This window comes from Dipodomys ordii, unplaced genomic scaffold, assembly GCF_000151885.1.
Source record: "Dipodomys ordii isolate 6190 unplaced genomic scaffold, Dord_2.0 Scaffold123, whole genome shotgun sequence".
Taxonomy (NCBI): domain Eukaryota; kingdom Metazoa; phylum Chordata; class Mammalia; order Rodentia; family Heteromyidae; genus Dipodomys; species Dipodomys ordii.
Window position 1 is genome coordinate 1,498,147 of NW_012267339.1, and position 15,586 is coordinate 1,513,732.

The 15,586-nt window shown below is 36.7% G+C and overlaps 1 protein-coding gene across 1 annotated transcript in view; it reads right to left on the minus strand.

Annotated features, from left to right (window-relative positions):
- Positions 1–15,586, minus strand: part of Abcg2 (ATP-binding cassette, sub-family G (WHITE), member 2 (Junior blood group)) — a 106,565-nt gene that overhangs the window by 56,827 nt on the left and 34,152 nt on the right. The window lies entirely within an intron of this gene.

Genomic DNA, 15,586 nt, shown 5'->3' on the forward strand with positions numbered 1-15,586 from the left:
TGAAATGAACCCCAAGATAAGTATTCAAATGTTTTTTCTTTCTTGAGATTGTTTCTAACATATTTATAAGATGATTTCTTTGTTGCTTTGTATGTCCCTCCCCCCCCCCCCCCCAGGTACTCCATGTGTCTCCCTAAAAGAGGATTCTATACGCAAAGCGGTATGCACCAATGAGTGTGGCTTTCTCCTGCACAAAGATGTGAAGGTAGATGGTTGAATAAAATCCAAGGTGTGGTTTCTGCTGGGGCCTGGGTGAGGCAGTGGAGGAATGAGCAGGAGAACAGAAGTAAGACAGGAACTTAGCATCTGTGAACATGAAGACAGCAACAGACAGAAGTGGACATGTGCAGGAGCCCCTCAGAACCTGAAGGAGCTGAGGAGATGAGGCCACTTGGTAGAATTAGTAGCATTTAACACTGGCATTACAGGTGTTAATGGTGGCTAACACCTGTAATTGTAGCTACTAAGGAGTCTGAGATGTGGAGAATTGCAGTTGAAGGCCAGCTCAGGTAAAGAGATTTGCTAGACTCCATCTTCAAAACAACCAGCGAATAATTGAGCTAAAGATGTGACTCAAGTGGTAGAATGCCAGCCACAAGCAAGTGAAAGGCCCTGAATCCGAATCTAAACTCCAAACACCAATATTTAAAAAAAAAAAATAAAAGTTTTTATTGTTTAAACCTTATAGGTCTTCTATTGCAAAAAACAAAGAAACAACAAGAACTAGATTAGATAAACACTGTTTGTATCTTAAAGCAGAATTCATTATCTCCTTCATTATGTCCTAGCCTGGAAATGGACATTTCATGCTAGATTAGGCGCTGCTCAGGATATCATAGGCCAAATTAAAGTGTCAGCTAGCTGAACCCTTAGTTGGAGGCTCTTGTTGGAATAGTCCACTTCTAAGCAGAGTCTGGGTGGAGGTAATCTGGGAATTTTGATACTGTGATTTTTTACTGCTAACCTATAAGCTGGTGTCACCTCAGCTTCTCTAGGCTACCTGTACTTTTCCATGTGATCTGCCTTCACAGTAGGGTGAGCCTTTCTCAAACCTAGGATCTTTCTGCCTATCCTCCTGCCTTTTAAAGGGTTTTCGTCTCAATCCATGATCTCACCATGTTAATCTGCCTCTGTTTTTAATTGGACCTATAAAATTCTTCACATCAAGCTGAGCATGATGGTGTATGCCTATAATCCCAGCTACTCAGGAGACTGAGGTAAGAGGATTACCTGAGACCAGAAGTTTGAGGCCTATTTGAGCAAGACCTTCCTTATCTTAAAAACAAAATAAATAAACTAGGCACCAGTGGCTCACACCTGTAATCCTAGCTACTCAGAAGGCTGAGATCTGAAATTTGCACTGTTCAAAGCCAGCCTGGGGAAGAAAGTCTGAGAGACTCTTATCTCCAATACATTACTCAGAAAAAGCCTGAAGTGTCTCTGTGGCTCAATTGGAAGAGCACTATGATCTAAGGGACAGTGTCCAGACCCTGGAGTTTAAGCCCCAGGAAGGGCAAATAAATAAAAAGTCCCTCAGATCAATCCCTGGATTACTGTTTAATGAAATAACTAGAAGATGAACTGGAATCTTAGGGACTAGGGATAACATAAAACCATTAGAATTATGTCTACACTGGAGGTGAAGTTAAGTTGATCAAACACCAAAGAAGCCAGGCTAATGGATTATTATTCCTTAAAATAAATACCGAAGTTAATAGGATAGTTATAATCTTAGGAAAGATATGCCAGAAACCAGATGTCAGTATGTTTTCTACATACAGAAAGTGAATAGAATGTGTGTGTGTGTGTTCCCATACATGTTTATGTAGCAGGCCAGAATTATTATATTAAGGCCAAGATGGAACAGGACATTTTGATCTAGATCCATAGAACTTGTTTTATGCAGCAGCCAAGAGACCAAGTAAGACATAACTCAGTCATAAAGTTTACAGGCAGGTAAGTCCTAGTAGAACAAAATATCTGAGTATTCCTTGATGATTAACCCAAAGAGTCAGTCAATGAAGTAGACAAATGTAATATTTGTCCCTGAAAAAGAAGTTAAAATGTTCAAGGGGCAGGGTTCACAAAACAAATTTCAGTACCCATAAAAATCTTTTGTTTGGGGAAAGCAGAAAAGAAAAATAAAATGTACTCATTACCTGACTTGTGTAACTGTAGCTCCTTTGTACATCACTTTTACAATAGCAAGAAAAAAAGTAAATTTAAGCAACCTTTTTATCGAGGTACAGTATGTAATATCGGAATGTGCAGGGATTATGTGGATAGTTCAGTGGTGGAATACATAATGTCTGAGCATGTCCGAGGCCTTAGGTTCAATCTCAACTCTAAAAGAAGTTAAAGGAGCACAAGAAATCTAATTAGTCAGCTTGATTCCCATTTACAAAGTAAACACACCTGAATATTTGACATCTAGACTATTTAACTGCATATAAGCAATTCCCCATAAGCCTCTTTCACATGCACACCTTAGTCATTATCCCTTCAAAAGGTCACCACCATTCTGACTACCGGAGTAAGTTACTTTATCATTGTGCTGGGACAGGCACCTGTAATCCTAAATGCTCAGGAAGCTAAGGATCTGGGTTCAAAGTCAGCCTGAGCAGAAGTCTGTGAGACTCTATTGCCAGTTAAGCAGCACAAAATCCTGGGTTAGAGGCATGGCTCAAGTGGTAAGGCATCAGCTGTGAGCAAAAAAAGCACACTGAAGTACAATATCCTTAGATTAAGCCACAGTACCACAGAACCAGTACAAAAAATAACAATCAGGTCTGTTCTTGTGCCAGTACCAAACTGTTTTGATTACTGTGGCTTTGTAGTAGAGTTTGAAATTTGGTATTGATATTCCTCCATCACTGTTCTTTCTGGGAAGGATTATTTTGCTATTCTGGGTCTTTTATTGTTCCATATTAATTTTTGGGTTGCTTATATTTCATTGAAGAATGAGGTTGGAAAATTGATAGGTATTGCATTGAATTTGTAGGTAGCCTTTGGCAGTATTGCCATTTTCACAATGTTAATCCTCCCAATCCAGGAGCATGGGAGGCTTTTCCACTTCCTAAATTCTGCCTTCATTTCCTTTTTTAGGTTTTTAAAGTTTTCTTCATAGAGGTCCTTCACTTCATCAGTTAACACCTAAGTATTTTATCTTTGGTGAGGCTATTACAAAAAGAGTTGCTTTTCTGATTTCATCTGCACTCTTCTCATTGTTGGCATACAGAAAAGCTGTTAATCTTTGAGGTTTAATTTTATACCCTGCTACTCTGCCAAAATTTCGAATCAGCTCGAGTAATTTGGGAGTGGAGTCCATGGGATTCTTTAAATACAAGATCATGTCATCTGCAAAGAGGGAGAGTTTTACTTCATCTTTCCCTATTTAGATCCCCTTTATGTTTGCATCTTTTCTTATTGTGTAGCTAGGCATTCTAATACTAAATTGAAGAGTAGTGGAGAGAGTGGACATCCTTGTCTCGTTCCTGAGTTTAGAGGAAATGGCTTTAGAAAGAATTATATTAAGCGAAGTAAGCCAGACCTAAAGAAGCATAGGTTCCATGGTTTCCCTTATTTGCAATAACTAGTATAAGTTTAGGACAAGCAGAAAAGGTCCAAAGCTATGTACATATGACCATATAAGATGATGTTAAGTGAAATGAACCCCAAGATAGGGACACAACTTGTTTATTTCTTTCTTGCTATTGTTTTTAACGAATCTAAAATATACTCTGATTTTTTTTGTTTCTTTTGTATGTTCTTCCCCTATGGTATAACCCGTGTTTTCACGGGTGCCCTGCATCTTATATATACATCTTTCTAATTTGGGGAGGGGAAGGGAAATAACAAAATGCTGAAACAAGGATACAGGTTGACCTATTGTATCAATGACATGTACAAGATACTATGTTGAAAATGAACTTTATAACTTTGGGTGGGGATGGGGGATGTAGGGAGTTGGGGAGGGAAGGGATAGTAGGGGAAAACCAAAGGAGAAGGTAACAATGCTCGATAAGCAATGTACTCATTACCTTACTCATGTAACTGTAACCTCTCTGTATATATATTTACAATAAAAACATAAAAAGTATTCATCAATAGCTTAATCTTATGTAACTCATGGGCTCAGCCACCATTATCTGAATTGTGCATGTTGTAACAGTGGTTACATTTTCTATTGACATATTTCTGACCCCATGAACTTTTTACCACTTGTAGAGATATGCATTTATAAAGTATAGTTGGCAGTAAATGATACTTATGACTCATTATATGATCTACCCATTATGCTTACTATTATAAAAGATGATAGCAGCAAAACTAAGGCCTCACCCACAATTACACTTCACTCTTCCCTGTGTGATCACTATTGTTAGACTAGGAAACACACATTACTTGTTCCTGTGTCACAATACACAAGCCGGTCCAGTTCTCTTCATCTCTTCTCTACAGGTCTCTGTTCCATCCCTCAGATGAAGTGCTCATATTCATGCCACAGGATTGAATAAAGATAAAATAAAATCATGTACATTTGCAAACCATAAGCCAATCTGAAGCTTTACTCCTGCTAAGAGCAATAGTCAGTATTTGCTGAGTACTTGGTACTTGCCAGCAGTGTTTAATAACCTCACTGACTAGATGACTGCTAGACAAAAGTGTGTGTGGCTCAGGAACACTCTATCATTACCTGTACCCAACCTCAGCAAACAAACAAACAAACAAACAAACAGGACTGATGTGCTGCTCTGGCAAGGAACACAGCCTATGAATAGCTCTAGTGCCAGGAAACAGGGATGCACAGACAAGCCATCGATTTTCCTTCTAACCCTCCATATCCCTAAACCTCCATATGTTTTCTTTACATCTTTTTCTTAAAAAATTTGTTGTAAAGGTGTTGAGCAGAGGGGTTACAGTTACATCAGTAAGGTAATGTTTACATTTCTTGTCAAACTTTGTCGAACTTCCTTCATTTTTCTCCCGCTATCCCTACCTCCCGCCCCGACTCTCTCCCTCCAAGTTGTAAAATTCATTTCCAACCTAGTGTCTTATATCACTGTTACATATTTCTATGTCTTTCTTTCTTCTCTGTGGCTAGATCTTGGGTAATTTCTACAGATATATCTTCCAGGTTACTAATGCCCTGTATAGTTAAATTAATCTACTCAACTTCTGCCATTTATATTCTTCATTTCAGTTATCAGTTTCTGGCTCTAAATGTAATATTTTACACTTGCTCAGAGCTTGATCTAACTATTTGGTAGTCACTTCTTGCATTTATTTTCTATACCTTTTTAATATTTTAAAACTTTTCTAGAAGAATTAATTTCTATTATGATTCTGATAATTATAATATCTGTAGTAAATGTGGTCCCATTGTGATTTGCTTGATTACTTTACAATTGTTTATTATGTTTATGATGAGTTATTTTTTAGTGGCTGTCTCTCTGTAGAGATGAGGGTCTAATCATCTGAGAAAACTGTATGCTTGTTCATCTTAGATACTTGGGGAAGATACCTATCCTAATAAATAAAGCTATAACTTTACAATTGCAGACTTCATATATTGGATTCCTAACCCCCAACACCTAAGGATGTGATGATATCTGGAGATACAATATTTGAAAAAATGGTTAAAGGATGGTCTTGTAGGGCATCAGTGACTCATTCCTGTAATCCTAGCTACTCAGAGAGCTAAGACCTAGAGGATCAAGGTTAGAAGTCATGCCAAGCAGACAAGTCACAGAGACTCCATCTTCAATTTAAAATGCTCAATAGAGGCATAGCTCAAGTGGTAGAGCACTGGGTTTGATACTTAGCACATATATATGTGTATATATATATATATATGTATGTATGTATGTATATGTATATATATATATATATTTAGTCAAGTGGTAGAAAGAATTCTTAACCATGAAAGAAAGGAATATTAGTTGGAAAAATACTAAACAACAAAGCCTCACTTAGTGGAAAAGGTTAAAAAAAGTCAACAACTCTGAGTAAAAGGTAGCAAAGTTATAGGTAGTGTCCATTAAGTACATTTCTATAGAAATAATACTACCTCCCACTTGTGAAATTATAATTGCAAAACATAATAGAAATGCTAGAAACAAATATTTATAAGTAATAAAATTCAGTGGCAGGAAAAAGGAGATGAAATGTGAGTGCTATTCTCTTCTCTCATGGCTGGGAACTAATCAGTACCACTGAAAATAGAAACAATTTAACACATACTCATATAAGCTCCAACTATTTATTATTTCAGCAGAGGGAGATTTATGTTTTTGTTTATTTTTTTGTCCATTGTGGGCTTGAACTCTGGGCCTGGTGGGGTCCCTCAGTACTTCTGCTCAAGGCCAGTTTTCTACTACTTGAGTCACAGTGCCACTTCCTGTTTAATTTTTAAGAAATAAAGTTCAAAATATAAATTATTAATGTTGTAGTCCTGGGTTTGAACTCAGGATTGTTATTTTAATTGTTCACTTTTATGTGTGCATTTATTTATTTTCTTATTGCTGACACCAGAGCTTGAACTCTGATCTTCATGATCTCTTAGCTTGTTTTGCTGAAAGTTGGCGCTCTACCATGTGGGCCACACTTCCAGCCTGGCTTTTTGTTACCTAATTGGACATAGAGTTTCAAGGACCAACCTTTTTCTGCTGTGGCTGGCTTTGAACAGAGATTCTCCATATCTCAGTCTCCTGAGTAGCTAGGAGTATAGGCATGAGCCACCATTGCCTGGATTAATCTTCCCCTTAAAAATATTTTGGCATTGTTTGAATTGAGATGTATTATTCCTATGAAAAGAGCAAATTTTAAACAAGTGAAGCTTCCAAAGTAGCTATGAACCAATTCACCTGTCTGACAAGGACATGGGCAGAGAATATACTCCATTACATAATGTTCTGTCCTATCTGAACATACACTATGAACAGTGCACACAAAGATTCCCAAATTTTCAATAGGGGCAGTCTACATTTCACAGCGGATATTTGAAAATGTCTAGTAGCATTTCTTTTCATCATACTTGGGGTTGCTACTGACATTATTGGTCATAGTTCAGGAATGAAAAATGTCCTATAAAGTAGGCAACACTGTCATATCTAAGAAGTCCCTGACAAAATTGAAGGTTAAAATAAAATTCCCTTATGTTTTCTTCTAAGAGTTTTATAAATATAGTTCTTATATTTAGCTTTTGTTATATATACATAATATACCTTGTGTTTAGCTCATATATAATATATATAATAAAGGCCCAAATAAATTCTTACTGTGTATAAATGTGCTATGCTATGGATATTCAGTTTTTCCAACCCTCCTTGTTGTAACAATGGGTCCTTCCCTGTTAGTCAACAAGGAAGAAATCAATTGCCCATATATACAAAGGTTGTTTTTCTTTTTCTGGGCTTTTTTTTTCTGGGTATTTTATTTTATTTTTTCTAAAGATCTGTCTGCATCCAATACTACACTATCTGCTTATGATAGTTCTGTAGTAAATCAAGAACTATGAGACTTTGGCCAGATATGGTAGCACACATCTGTAATTCCAGATAGCCTTTCAGAGATGGAAGAAGGACTGTAAATAAAGCAGGACAGCCCATGCTACAGAGTCTCAACAAAGAAAACAAAGACGTAGGAAACTTCTAATTTTGCTTTTTTCTTCAAGAAATGTACTATACAAATTCCCTTGAGACTAATATGAATTTTAGGATCGATTTTTCTAGTTTTGACAAGCAGGTAGTCCACAGTCTGTATCCATCGTGGTGGAGACTATGTTGCTGACTTTAGTGCACTGGTGTTTTATGAAGGGTTTTCACATCAATATTTGTAAGGGATTGTAATCTAAGGCTTTCTATTACTTCTGTATGGTTTTGGTATCAGTATAATAATGCTGAGCTTACAACTTGAGTTAAAAAGTACTTCTTCCTCTTCAACATTTGGAACACTTTGAGAAAGACTGATGTTAGTTCTTAAACTGTTTGATAGACTTCCTTTGTGAAATCTTCTGGCTATTTGGTTTTTGTTGTTATTGTTCGATTACTAGTGAAGATGTTTATGGCTACACATTGGCTCTTCATGTTAGTGGTAAGTCTATTCAGATTCTTTGTTTCTTCATGAATCACTATTTATAGATGTTTCCATTTCATTTGAGTCAACTATATATAGATTATCTAAATGGTCAATAGGCATTTGTACAGAGTATTGTCTATAATCCTGTTTTTGCTATACACTTGGTAGTTGTGTACTCATTTTCATTTGATTTTAGTAACTTGAGTCTTCTTGCTTTCCTTGGTCAATCAAGGTAAATATTTTTCAATATTTGTTTACCTTTACAAAGAAAGACCTTTTTATTTCCTAGTGTCACTTTTATAATTACAAGTCTACTAAGATAAAATTGCACAATACTTGGTCCATAGTCATTTCCACTTTCCCCTTATGAAATTATGAATTACTTTTTAAGTCTAGTGTGCAATTTTATAATGGATGTTCAATAAATTTTTACACAAATGAATTCATTTAATGGTTCAATGAATACATAAAGTTGGTTTTAAATTTATCTATGATTTAGATAAACTAAAAATAGGTAAGTCATCAAAATAAAGAAAGAATGGGGGGGCTGGGAATGTGGCTTAGTGGTAGAGTGCTTGCCTAGCATGCATCAAGCCCTGGGTTCCATTCCTCAGTACCACATAAACAGAAAAGGCCAGAAAGTGGCACTGTAGCTCAAGTGGTAGAGAGCTAGCCTTGAGCAAAAGAAGCTCAGGGACAGTGCCCAAGCCCAGAGTTTAAGCCCCTGGACTAGCACCAAAAAATAGAAATAAGAAAAAAGAAAGAAAGAAAGATGGGGTGATTTGTGATAAATATGCAAATTCATCCTTCATACATCAAACTACCTTAATGCATGAATTTTTTGTTTGGCCTTTTAAAAATCAATATAATTGTCTTTTCAGTGAATATCTATTTTTAAAGCCTTATGAGTTCAAAGTTCTTCCTTCCTTTGCTTTGAGACCTAATTCTCTTTTATCTTAAGCCAACAAAGAAATGCCTAGCACTTCTCACTTCATTATATTTCCAAGGCTGAGTCCTTCAGTTCTAAATTCTGTTTACCCACAGTTACTATCTGGGCCTCCAGTAGTCTATAAAGCCAGGATTTGTGATTTATTTACATGTTTAATTGTAAGGCTTATTGCAACCCCACCCAACCCTAAGTCTATTACTCAGCTTGCTAAAATTTAGCCTCAGTAAAATGATCACTTGCAGAAAACTTAAGTCTGATTGTCCTAAGGTACTAAACAGAGGATTAAGAAACTCAGCAAAGGAGTTGGGAAGGTGGCTCAGTGGTAGAGTGCTTGCCTTCCATTCATCAAGCCCTGGGTTCAATTCCTCAGCACTACATAAGCAGAAAAAGCCAGAAGTGGTGCTGTGGCTCAAGTGGTAGAGTGCTAGCCTTGAGCTGAAGAGCTGAGGGACAGTGCCCAGACCCAGAGTTTAGGCCCCACAACTGACCAAAACAAACAAACAAACAATGCAACTCTTATGTAAATACTTTTAAAATAGGTTTTAAGCATTAAGATAATAAAAAGACAAATCACAGACTGTGAAAAGGAATATTTGTAAAGCAAACATGTGGTAAGCAATGTCTAACTACAACAGGAATATATATACATATATACATAAATATATATATAAATGTATAGGCACACACATATATGTATGCATGTGCATGTATTTGATGAAGAATATATATAAATATGTACATTGTATATATATATATGTGTGTGTGTGTGTGTTCATATATATGTATAAACTAAAAATATAAAGAGTGCACGTCTTTTTTAATATACAGGATAAAAGATCAACTTATATTCAAAATCTATGAAGAACTCTGACAAGTCAATATGAAGAAGAAAAATAATTTAGCTTTAAAATGGGCAAAAATGCTGCTATACATCTGATGAAGGATTAACAAACAAAATCAACAGGGAGCACAAAATCTAAACTTCCAAAGAATCAAAAATGCAATTAATAATCAGGTCAATGAACAGAACAGACAATTCTCAAAAGAAGTATAAATGGTTAATAAATCCATAAAGAAATCCTCAACATTCCTGGCCATAAAGGAAATAAATTCAAAATGACAACAAATTTTCATCTCACTTGAGCCCAGTGTTGACTGAGCACAAACAACAAATCTGGTGGGATGTAGGAAAAATAAACCCTCAAATACACACGGTGGGTGGGACCGTAAACTAGTGCATCTACTAGTTTAGAATTTCTCAAAAAACTAAAAATAGAACTTCAATGCAATCCATACCACTTAGGCAGCTACTTGAAGGATATAATAGAAGCACCTACGTCTGGGAATGTGGCTTCGTGGTAAAGTGCTTGCCTCCCATGCATGAAGCCCTAGGTTCGATTCCTAAGTACCACATACACAGAGAAAGCTGGAAATGGTGCTGTGGCTCAAGTGGTAGAGTGGTAGCCTTGAGCAAAAGAAGCTCAGGGACAGTGCCCAGGCTCAGAGTTCAAGCCACAGGACTGGCAAAAAAAAAAAAAAATACAAAAAAAGAAAGAAAAAAAAGAAAAGAAGCATCTACATATATATGTTCATTGCAGTACTACTCACCATAGCCAAGCAATGGAAATAGCTCAGATGCCCTACAACTGATGTGTGGATCAAGCAAATATGTATATATACACAATGATATATATACAACGTGATACACACACACACAGGAGTATTATTCAGTCAAAATAGAATGAAATTATGTCATAAATTATGGGTGGATCTGGAGACCATTATATTAACAAAGTAAACCATTAACTGAGTAACAATGGCTCACACCTACAATCCTAGCTATTCAGGAGACATGGTTTATAAACAGCTCACACAGAAAAATCTGAGAGACTCATCTCCAGTTAACTAGCCAAAAGCTGAAACTACACCTCCTGTAGTTCAAGTGGTAAAGTGCCTGCCCTGAAGGAAAAAGCCCCAAGTCTCTGAGTTGAAGCCCCACTACTGCAAAACAAAACAAACAAAAGAAAGTCAGATTCAGAAGGTCAAAAGTCACTTATTTTTTCTCATATGCAGATGCTAGATGTAAAAGCCAAACATATGATCAATCTGATATAAAGTATGGTATATTCATGTGACATATACCCTGATAAATCCTTTTTTAAAAATTAATAGGTACTTTATCAATAAATATTGAGATGATGACATATATATATCTATATCTATCTATATCTATATCTATATCTATATATATATATATATGTCTTCTCTGGGGTGTGGGTACTAGTGGGAATTGGCAGGGCAAACAGAGAATGTGAAAGAGGATCAATACTCTGTACAAGTATCAAAATGGAAAACTGAAGCTTGTTGAGGATGGCTTAGAAAGTGTGGAGGGGAGTGGAGAGAATAATGGAGGGGATAAGTCCATATGCATATATGGTCAATCAAAATGAAACCCTTCATGCAACCAATAAATGTGACTTGAAAAGCACTGAGTAAAAATAAAATGGGCAGCTAGGTGCCAGTGGCTCACCCCTGTAATCCTATCTGCTCAGGAGGCTAATTAAAAATTAAATGGGCAGCTGGGTGCCTATGACTCACACCTCTAATCCTAGCTGCTCAGGAGACTGAGATCCTTAGAGCAAAGCTCAAAACCAGCCTGAGCAGGAAACCTCACGTGACTCTTTTCTCCAATTAATTAACAAAAAGATGGAAATGGAGCTGTAGCTCACATGGCAGAGGCCAGGCTTGAGCAAAAGCAGCTCAGGGATAGTGTTCAGGCCCTGAGTTCAAGCCGAAGGACTAGCACAATAAAATAAAATGGTCAAAGGTATAGACATGTATTTTGTCAAGGTTATATGAATGAATATATGATGATATTCAACAGCATTAGTCATTAGAGAAATGCAAATTGAAACCACAATGACCTACCACTTAATACTCACTAAAATGGATGCAGTAGTTGGGCACTGGTAGAGAGGATCAGGCTTTGAAGCCAGCCCAAGCAAGAAGGTCTGTAAGACTCTTACCACCAATTAATCACCAAAAAGCTGGAAGTGGAGCTGTGGCTCAAGTGGTAGAGTGTTAGCCTTGAGCCCAAAGTTCAGGGATAGTGTCCAGGTCCTGAGTACAAGCCCCAGGATCAACAAAAAATGCATTAATTAATTAAGTAAACAAGCAAAATGGCTATAGTGGGAAACACAGATATTAACAAATACCAAGGAGAGGGAGTAGAGAAATGGAAAAGTTCACACCTGGCTAATAGGGATAAAAAACAGTATGATCATCTTGGAAAATTTGATAGTTTCTTGAAAGATCACATAAAAAAAGAGAAATGACCAATATGTTCATAGAGTTCTGTAGGTGAAGCTGAACATATAACTCAAGTGGCAAAGTGCCTGTCTAGAAACTCCTATAAGCCAACATTACAGAACTATTAAAATAACCTGTTAAAATAATATAGCCCAGCAGTGCAAAGAAACAATCAATTGGTTTATGGCAAATAAAATGTGGTAAAACTATACAATGAGATACTGCTTAGAAAAAATAGTTTTATTTATGGTGATAAATACTACTTTAAATCTGATTTATAAATCTGAATATAACAAGACCCAATTTATGCTACATGAAGGATCAGCTCAAAATCATACTAAATGAAAATTAATGGAATAAATATTAGAGGATTCTATGATTCCACTTAATGGAATAAATGTTAGAGGACTCTATGATCTATTCAATGGAATAATTAGGCAGGCAAGTCATTTTTGTTTTGGCACAAGGGATGTTTGGACTTCAGGCTTCACAATTGTCAGTTGTCTGCTCTACTGCTTGAACTATATCACCATCCCTTTTTATTTTGCTTTAGATATATTTCAGATAAGGTGTTTCTACCTGGTGTTGGCCTTGAGCCACAATTCTCCTACTGATGCCTCCAGGTAGCTGGGATTGCAGATATGAACCACCACATCCCCTTAGGAAGGAAAATCTTCAGTTGTCTGGTGCACACATGGTAGAGATGATTGCAAATAGGCAGGTGGAATGTTTGTGAGCTGAAAGAAATGTATTAAAATGGAATTGGTAGTAGTTATATGATTCTACATATTCATTGAAATTCATTGGATTGTACACATAAAATAAATGAAATAAACCAGGTACCTGGGCTCACAGTTAAAACACAGGAGGACTGCAGTTTGAGTCCAGCATGGGTAAAATACTAATGGCACTCTATCTCAAAGAATAAGAGTGGTACAAACTGTCATCCTAGGTACTGGAATGACAAAGAGGAAGATTGTAGTCTGAGGCTATTCCTAGGCAAAAACATGAGACTGTCTGAAAAATAAATAAATAATATAATTAAAGCAAAAAAAGGGCTGGAAGTGTGGCTCAACTGGCAGAGCAAGGCCTTGAGTTCAAACCTGAGTATCACTTCAAAGGGAAAAAGGTAGGTAAAACAGTTGAGGTATGGCTCAGTGTTACAGCAAGGAGAGGCTTAGTATTCAGGAGGTTCTGAATCTCAACACCAAAAGAAAGCGGGGAGGAGAGAGAAATGAAGAAAGGAGGGAAGGAAAGCAGGGAGAGAGAAAGAATGAGAGAGAAAGAGAAAGAGAGAAAGAGAAAGATAGGAAGGAAAGAAGAAAAGAAAGAAAAAGAAATAGAAAGAGAAAAGAAAGAGAAAAGAAGGAAGGAAGGAAGGAAGGAAAGAAAGAAAGAAAGAAAAAAGAAGGCAAAACATATGGGATTTAAATGGAATTTTAGGATTGTTGTTTGAAGCCAGACAGAAGACATAAAAAAAAATCTAACTCTTACCTACAATTAACCTGCAAAAAATCTGGAAGTAGAAATGTGACACATCCAGTGATGAGCAAAACACCTAAGCAGGAGTTGGAGGTCCTAAAGGAATTGAACAGAAGATCCAGAAATGAATCCACAGACCTTTAGCCAACTAATATTTGACAAGGGAGCCAAAACCACAGGATGGGATAAAAGCCTCTTCAACAAATGGTGCTGGCAGAATCAGCTTTACATATGCAGAAAACTGAAGCTAGGTCCTTATATATAAAGTTCCTAAGTAAAGATCCAGAACCACAACAAATCAAAGAAAGACTGGATAAGTGGGATTGTATCAAACTGAAGAGTTTCTGCATGGCAAAGGACACAGCTAGCAAGATAAATAGAAAGCCCACAGAATGGGAGAAGATTTTTTACTAGCTATGCATCAAACAAGGGCCTCATATCCAAAATATACTTAGAGCTCAAAAAATTAAACCTCCCATAAAACAAGTCCTCAAAGAAACAATCACACCATTGATAAGTGGGATAAAGACTTAAAGAGAGACTTCCCTAAAGAGGAAATAAGAATGGCCAATAGATATATGGAGAAATGTTCGATATCTCTGGCCATCAAAATAACACTGAGTTTCCACCTCACCCCAGCTAGAATGGCCATTATCAAGAAAACTAACACTAACAGATGCTGGCCAGGGATGTGGCCAAAAGGGAATGCTACTATACTGTTGGTAGGAAACTTGTTCAACCCTTCTGGAAAGCAGTAAGGAGGTTCTCAACAAACTAAACATAGAGCTTACCCTATGACCCAGTAATTCCACTCTTGGGTATTTATCCACCAGACCAGAATCAAGGCCTCACTGAAGCTACCAGCACAATTATGTTCATTGCAGCACTATTTACCATAGCCAAGATATGGAATTAACCCAGATGTCTCTCAAGAAAATGTGGTATATATACACAATGGAATTCTATGCTTCCATCAGAAAGAATGATTTTGCCCCCTTTGTAAGGAAACAGAAAGATTTGGGAAAAATTATATTAAGTGAAGTTAAATCATACTCAAACATAGGATACATGTTTTCTCTCATTTGTAGTAATTAGAATGTGCCCATAAATCTACAATTAAACCCAATGGATAGTAAAAGACAAAAATTACACTTAGACATGATAAATTAAATAAGACTCTAAACATTTACACACTGAGACCAAAGGAGGTTATTCTTAGGACAGGATTACAAAGGCTCAATAGCTATGTGCATATATATGATCATATTAAATGATGTTTATCTAAATGAACTCCAAGAAACAGAAATTGGAGGTTTTTTTATTTTGCTTTTTGTTTTTGTTTTTCTCTTTGTCGCTGATTTTGATTTCTGTACCTTTTGTCTTGCATGTAACTTTATCTCTTTTGGGGACTGTAAAAGGAGGAACACAGAAATGGTGAGAAAAAGGGTTGACAAATGCAGCAGTAATACTCACTAGACACTATGTTGAAAATGAACTATACAACTTGTGGAAGAGGTGGCCAGGAGGGAAAAAATAATGAGAAAATGAGGGACGATGTGACACTGTTCAAAAAGAAATGTACTTATTACTCTCACCCCTCTATATATCACTTTTACAATAAAAGTTAATAAGCAAACAAAAAAAAGAGTTGGAGTCCTGAGTGCAGGCCCAAAGTACACAGACACAGATACAGACACACAGACACAGACACAGACACACACACACACACACACACACACACACACACACACACACACACACACACAC